Source organism: Panicum hallii, chromosome 3 (genome assembly GCF_002211085.1).
Source record: "Panicum hallii strain FIL2 chromosome 3, PHallii_v3.1, whole genome shotgun sequence".
NCBI classification, from domain to species: domain Eukaryota; kingdom Viridiplantae; phylum Streptophyta; class Magnoliopsida; order Poales; family Poaceae; genus Panicum; species Panicum hallii.
Window position 1 is genome coordinate 54,011,185 of NC_038044.1, and position 7,664 is coordinate 54,018,848.

At 47.1% G+C, this 7,664-nt stretch overlaps 1 long non-coding RNA gene and 1 pseudogene across 1 annotated transcript; one reads left to right on the forward strand and one right to left on the reverse strand.

Moving 5' to 3' along the window:
• Positions 1–810: 810 nt before the first annotated feature.
• Positions 811–3,025, forward strand: LOC112887802 (annotated as a pseudogene).
• A 1,539-nt stretch (positions 3,026–4,564) lies between these two features.
• On the reverse strand, positions 4,565–7,055 carry LOC112887803. Its single transcript, XR_003227621.1, has 3 exons — positions 6,397–7,055; positions 5,360–5,754; positions 4,565–4,813 (listed from the first exon to the last, which is right to left on the reverse strand). It is a non-coding gene; the product is annotated as an uncharacterized LOC112887803 (long non-coding RNA).
• Between the last annotated feature and the right edge of the window lie 609 nt (positions 7,056–7,664).

The window sequence follows — 7,664 nt, forward strand, 5'->3', positions numbered from 1 at the left end:
GGTCAAAGTTAGAGTTAGTAAAAGACGGTGCGGACGTAGTGTCAAGACTAGACTTATCTTTGGTTGTGGTATATCCCATGGTTTGTTAAGGTAGGTAGCAGACAGTGACAGCCCTGTTCACCCTCCCTCCGTAATCCTCCCCATCCAGGTATAGTGCAGTAGTTGTATTATCAGAGCAACCTGGTTTTATCTAGGAAGAAGCCGGTAGCCCAAAGTAAATAATTAGGACAGTTCTATCTTACCTTAGATTCTTAGCCATAGGAATCCTCTCTACCCCTTACTCTACCCCTTTCCTCTAGTCACTGTGATGTTCTTGGACGAACCTGAACATTACATAATATACTCACGTTTCCTAGTGGTTACTGGTTAAGATACTGTATAATACTCATAGGTGAAAACTATAATGGTATGTGGACGTTTATGGATTTATATTTGATGTTAAAAATACCAACAATACTCAATTCTCTTTGTTGTACATGTATCATGAACTTTTGTTTCTTTCATGCACATTCATGCACACGTTCGCACCGCAAATCAAAATTCATGCTTTGACAACCACTGGACTACCCATTTAAATTTTTATTGTGTGAAGGATTCGTCAGACATCAAATCCAACACAACAAACTTCACTTACCTCATTGACCAATTCGTATGATTCTTCGTCCTTTGACATGTTCAAGTCAAAGATAATACCAATCACTATCGACTCTAGCCTTTAGCAAGTCATCAGAGGCTTGGCTAAGAATTACTTAGTCGTTGTTTGCTATCCTAATAACCAACCACGCCTTCTTCATTAGCGCATTAACCGCCATGGCTCATCGGCGGAGCTTCCTCATCCTCCTCACCGTCATCTCCTCGATCGCCGGAACTTCAGTGGTACTGGTTGTTGGCCAGCACTACAGGGCATATGAGCCAAACTGCTCGACCACCGGAAACTACACCACCGGCAGTCAGTACCAGGTGAACCTTGTCAAGCTCATGAGCGAGCTCCCGTCGAGCGCCATCGCCAACCGCGGCTTCCACTACGGCACGGCCGGCGAGGCCCCCGACTCGGTGTTCGGCCTCGCCATGTGCTACGCCGACCTCAACTACGGCCGCCGGAGTGCAGCAGGATTGCCCGTTCAGCCGGGAGATGAGGTCCTTCTACGACGAGGCCTGCATCCTGCGCTACTCCGACGCGCCCTTCGCCTCGGGCGCCGCCGACACCGGCATCGCCTTCTACGAGTGGTACGACGATTCCGTCGCCGACGCGGCGGGCTTCAACGCCTCGCGGTGGGAGCTGATAGCGCGGCTCGCTGACGAGGCCGCCGCCTCCTCGCTGCGGCTGGCGAACGGCACCCAGGGCTACAGGGACTCGCACGGCGTCGAGCAGGTGCTGTACGGGTTCGCGCAATGCACAAGGGACCTCAATGCCAGCGAGTGCACCAGGTGCCTCGAAGTTTTCCTCGCCGATGTTTCGATCTCGCTCCCGAATAACACCTACGGCAGCGCCATGGGCTACAGCTGCTACATGGCCTGCAGCGTCGGGAATGAGCTCAGCATCACCATTCCGCCGGCGATGGCAGCGCCGCCGCTGCCGTCGAGGTCATCAGACACTCCTCGCCCGGCGGCGTCTCTGGTGGCCGGTGTGACCGTTGCTTCTGGTGTCTTCGTCATCTGCGTGGGCATCTCAATTTGGTTTGTGTTGCGCTGGCGCCGGCAAAAGGCGATAGAGCATGAACTAGATGCGTACGACGACGAGGAGCCCCCGGAAGACGATTTTGAGAAAGGGACCGGGCCGAGGAGGTTCCGCTACTGCGAGCTGGCCATTGCCACAAGTTTCTTCTCGGACAAGGAGAAACTTGGAGAAGGAGGCTTTGGATCGGTGTACCACGGCTATCTCAAGGACTTGGACCTTCGTGTTGCGATAAAAAGGGTGTCCAAGACCTCCAAGCAGGGGAGGAAGGAGTACATTTCTGAGGTAAGGATCATAAGCCGGCTGCGACACCGCAACCTCGTTCAGCTTATCGGATGGTGCCATGGCGGTGGCGAGCTCTTGCTTGTCTACGAGTTCATGCCCAACGGCAGTCTTGACACCCATATTCACAATCACGACAAAGTGTTGCCATGGCCTCTCAGGTACGGTACCGCACATCATCATATAGGACTATCTTTTTTAGTGTTGTTTTCAGATTGTATGGTTTCACTCATGTACCAATATAATTTCTTATGTTCAGGCATGAGATCGTGCTCGGAATCGGCTCCGCTCTTCTGTACCTTCACCAGGAGTGGGAGCAGTGCGTTGTGCACCGTGATATCAAGCCGAGCAACGTCATGCTGGATGCATCCTTCAACGCCAAGCTCAGCGACTTTGGGCTGGCGAGGCTCGTCGACCACAGCCGGGAGTCTCACACGACGGCGCTCGCCGGCACGATGGGCTACATGGACCCGGAGTGCATGGTCAATGGCAGCGCCAGCGCCATGTCTGATGTTTACAGCTTTGGCGTGGTGGCCCTCGAGATCGCCTGCGGCCGCCGGCCAGTCATGGTCCTTCAAGAAGCCGGCACCGGCACTGACGAACCGACCACAATGCACCTGGTGCAGTGGGTCTGGGAACTCTACGGCCGCGGAAGGATCGTCGATGCGGCCGATGCTCGGCTGAATGGTGAATTCGACAACCAGGAGATAGAGCGCGTGATGATCACCGCGCTCTGGTGCGCGCACCCTGACCGCAGCCTGAGGCCGTCCATCAGGCAGGCCGTCAACGTGCTGCGGCTCGAAGCGCCGCTGCCGGTCCTACCGGCGGCGATGCCGGTGGCGATGTTCGTGCCTCCTGATGTTGCCTCCCTTTCTGAATATGCTGATGTGACCGGTAGCAGCGGCAGCTCAAGCGTTGGCACGACGCGTTCCAGTGCCGTTTTGACTGACGCATCGTCATTGTTGAGATGACAATGCGTACACGGATCAAATAACATGGACTGTTTCTGTGTTGGGTTAACGCTTTGTAAAACGAAGGGTTTATTTTAGTTAGATGGACACTGACTTATTATCAGCAAATTCCTGCAAGCCGGTCCTGGCGTGACATCAGTCTTTACCGTGTATTAGTATCCTTTGTTAGGTCTGACGACGGCCATTTCAGGAGCGTTGGACAGAATTTTTCCAAGTCCGGCAAGGGCCAAAGTCATGCATAAAACGTGCTTTGTTTACTCTGACCTTACCTGAATTTGCAAGGTGAGAGTAAAAGTCATCAGCCTAGAAAGCAATCTCCAGATTGCAAAGGGGGAAGAGATTGTCAAACTCAGTGAAAAATTTAACCTAGACAGCAATCTCCAGGGCGACCTAATCTTTTTGGAGACTTGTACATTTCTACGAAGTTGCTATATGTTTCACGAGTTCTAGCAAGACGGACACTTACGTATCAGCAAATTCCTGCAAGCAGGTCGTGGCGTGGCATCAGCTGACTATTGGCCCCGATTGCTAACAACCAATGTGCATTCCCATCTTGCCAGATGACAAATCATTCGTATAACGTGCTTTCCTCACAGGATCTTAGAAAGGATGAAGAAATAATAATCCTATCTGTTTAATTTGCTACCTGAATCAAGGAGATAATTTAGTCAAATTTCTAAGGTGAGAGTTAACGTCCCGATGAACAGTAAAGACCCCTACCCCTACCCCTATTGCCAGGAAAAGATCGCCAGGATCAATGGACTGGCCACTATTACACTAAGTGGGCACAACTCGGCACGAAAATCAGGATCCTCAGCAGAGTTGTATATAGACATATCGTTCTCAATGTATCCTAGCTTTTTCTCTCTCAATGTAATGCGCATAGTTCTATATGCATGCCGCTAAGGGATGGTTGGTAGGTGATGCACAAAAGCGAGTACCTATGAAGACGACGTGGTGTCATGAGGGCCAACACTGTGGAGTCTGGACTAAACATATTGTTGGCTCAACGCATGTTCCACTCCATGTTTTGTTTTCTGCGTATGAAGCAATTGTTGCTCAAATATTTCAGCATATAGGAATATAGAAGTGAGAGCTTAGGTCCACAAGTCTTGAGTTCACTAGATATGGAATAATGAAAGAGTGCGCGCCACACGATTGTTTCTTCTTCAGATATATCCGCCAAAAGATGGTCATCAGGAAGTTATGGTTGTAATCTCAGCCTCTCAAACTATTTTGATATAGATTAGCCAAGCTGGAGGTGTTAAGGAAAAATTAGACATGTAATGCTTAGAGCAACTCACAATAGCCCCTACTTCAAATTCACTGCTTCCTGAGTAGGGGCTTTTCTTACCTTCTTGGGCTCTGTTTATTGCAGCCAACTCCAGCAAGAACCCCTACTTCTCAGCCCTGTTTCCTTTTCTTTCTATTTCAAGATACTATATATCTATGTCATTCGTATCACACCACTACAATTCAAGTGTAAAAATTTCTAAACCATAGTGATAAACCCTATTCAAACTCATGATTTTAAAAACAAATAATTCAAATTCAAATTCAAAAAAATTCAAATAGATTTTCGGAAATAGACATCATCGACTTTTCACTATGGTGCCAATTAATGTACACAAATGAATAGCATCGCAAAGAAATGACTGATGATGAATTCAGGCCAAAGGACTAAACAAATATACACAAAATTCAAGATTTTGTTACAAAGCCTTCATGGTAGAACACATGATGCAATAAATATATTTACATTCTTCTCAATGAACTGGATCATTGACGTTAGTGATGGATGGACACGAGCGGTCTTCAATGATCGTGCAACACTTCTTCCTTTGGAATATTCCTCACCAAGGGGCCATCTTAGCCGCAGCTCATACTGTACCACACAAGAACTGATCAGGCAAAGAAAATAGTGAAGTAGCTCATGAAAATTTGCAGCAGCAGTTTTAGATTCTCCACTGTTAAGACAACTTTCAGAACAAAAAATAGGTCTGAAGTCAAAACAATCTGACATGGTGCCATTTAATAAAAAAGTTAGATGTCATAGTTTTGATTTCTGACAGTGGTGATCTACATGACATCAGATTATCGAACTTCAACATTAGAGCCAATGTAGTTATTGGGGATAAATAAGCCAATGAGGAACTGTAATTGGAGCCAAAGTTTCAAAACAACCTCAAGAACTATATCCCACTTGGATAACAACTGGATTGCTGCTTGCTTGACACTTGCCGTTTTCCTTTAAGTTGATTAAGGATCAGTATTTTTATTTCTGAACAAGATGCATTTAGCTGTCCACGCAAGCCTAAAACATTGCTTGACTGCCAGGCACAAAGTCGATTTTCATCATTAGGCTGTACAAAACCTAATCACACTACAAAATCTAATTACACAAAGCATCACAATTCTAAGAAAACCTTACCTTTCAGCTAGCGCCATGAAGTGCCCGCAAATGCTCCACAAGGTCATTTCGAAGTCTTTCATGAGCTTGTTTGTCCTCAATCTCCAGATGTATCTTCAAGAAATCCTCAAGTAAGACTGGATCACGTCGTTGGTACTCCTGGGGCCTCAACACTTCACCACCATCTTGGTCATAGCCGTAATCCACTTCTTCATTTCGTTCATTCTCAATGATCATGTTGTGCATGATAATAGCAGATGTCATTATGTACCATAGGGTGTTCTTGTCCCAAAATCTAGCTGGACCCCTCACCATGGCGAATCGAGCTTGTAGGACACCAAACGCTCTCTCTACATCCTTCCTCACCACTTCTTGAGCTTTGGTGAAGTGCACTTTCTTGAGATCCATGTTCACAACTGAATTACTTCAGAATATAAAAGACAAGGGCTTAGCTACTGTCAGATTCAGTTCACAGCATGTTAACCAAGAGTATACTGTCAATTCAGATACCGAAGTATATAGTCAATTTACAGGAAACAGCTAAAGGTACATCGTAATCAGAAAATAGCAAGTTTGTCGACACAATAACCAAAAGAATTGGTTTCCTATTGTTTATCTGAACCTAAATGCAAATATTCATCTGCCATTGTGAACTAGTGCTCTGAACCTAACAAAGAAAAAAAAAGGAAACTGAACAGATGAGCTAAATAGACAAAGAAGATAGGTTGCTGTTTAGTCTGTTGCAGTTAACAGCAAATATTTCATTTTCAATTTCAGGTGACAAAGAACCATACAATTTTTAATCCTATCAATACCAATCCTCTCAGATTCAGTTACAAGCAGTTACATATTCACATTACAAGAAGTAATAATCTCTATCAAATATGCTCTGAATATTCAGTAATAGGTACAGTTTCAAGTGAAAAGGAGTAACAGGTTATTCCCATAGTCAAATTGAGAGCACAACAAGTACATATATGCAGTAAAAGTCTCAACCAATTGTGGCGCACAAGCACAACACATATAGCTTCGATTAATAAAACGAGAAAAATGCACACCTTGACAGCCTATGGCCTGCAGCCTTGCAGCACTGCTCGACGTCTGTTGACGTGCAGACCTGCTTGAGCACAATCTTGGGGATCGGAGGAGATTTACATCGGTTGGGGAGGGATTCTTGACCGCAAAGCATAGGGAGACGGCTCTGTCGTTGGTGTAGCAAATCCCGACCGGGAGGAGCAAGGCTCTACCTCGTGGACAGTGGGAAGGGCGGAGGAGCGCGAGATGGGGCGGCTGCCGGCAGTGGAGGAGGCAGGCGGTGGCGGCGGAGGGGAGCAATGGAGGGGACAGCGGAAGGAAGGGTAGGGGAGTGGAGGGCCGTCGCAGGAGGGAGCTAGGGAGGAGAAGTGGTGCGGGAGGAAGCGCCGTCGCGCGGGAGGAGGGAGAAGCGCTCGCGGAGAAGAGGAAATCGCTGAGTAGGGGCCTCCTACCCACCCATGGGAGAAGGGACTCGAGGTTGATTCTAGGGGCATCCTTAGTTTAGGTTGAATAAAGATCCTACCAGAGTGAGTTTTTTTTTCTTTCGGTCCCTATATCTTCAATGCATCTTGAATAGAGATCGGAATAGAGTTGCTCTTAGATCAACGAAAATTATTGAAGATAGAGCAACGTAGCCTACCACCTGAAAACTTGCATAGAACTACCCATATAATGCGTCCTTCCATTTTCCCATTAAAATTTCCCTCTCTGCACTATCTCGCTTCCATATCTTGGTGGATGAGGTGTCTTCGTGCAGTAGAGTCACAAATGATTGTGTAGCGTAGTGGAGGGAAGGATACGCACAAGGTTTGAAGTAAACGATTCTATCATATTTCGTCCATAGTAGAGGGGCTTGTGTCAGATCCGAGCCCACGAGACTGTGCACATGGCGTACATCTTACACGATAAGAGGTGGGATATGACTCATGTCCTACACCAGTTGTAACTACTTATATCATAGTAGAACTACTTAAGCAGTAGTAGAACTAGTCGGAACAGAAGAAAACTACTCGAGAAGTATTTAGATAGGACTCCTGAGCTCCTGTGCGGCTAGGACTTCCATGTAACCCTGTACCCCCAAACTATATAAGGGGAGGCAGGGACCCTCTCCAAACAGAAGATCACCCTGACCAATACCTAAGCCAATACAAACCACACAATACGTAGGGACTACGTTCTCAACGGCCCGAATCTGTCTAAACCTTGTATTCCTTGCACCTTCGAGTTCCTGATCTCGGCGACACCCTACCTACAAACTCACCACCTCGGGGGTATCCCTCAGTGGGCGTCG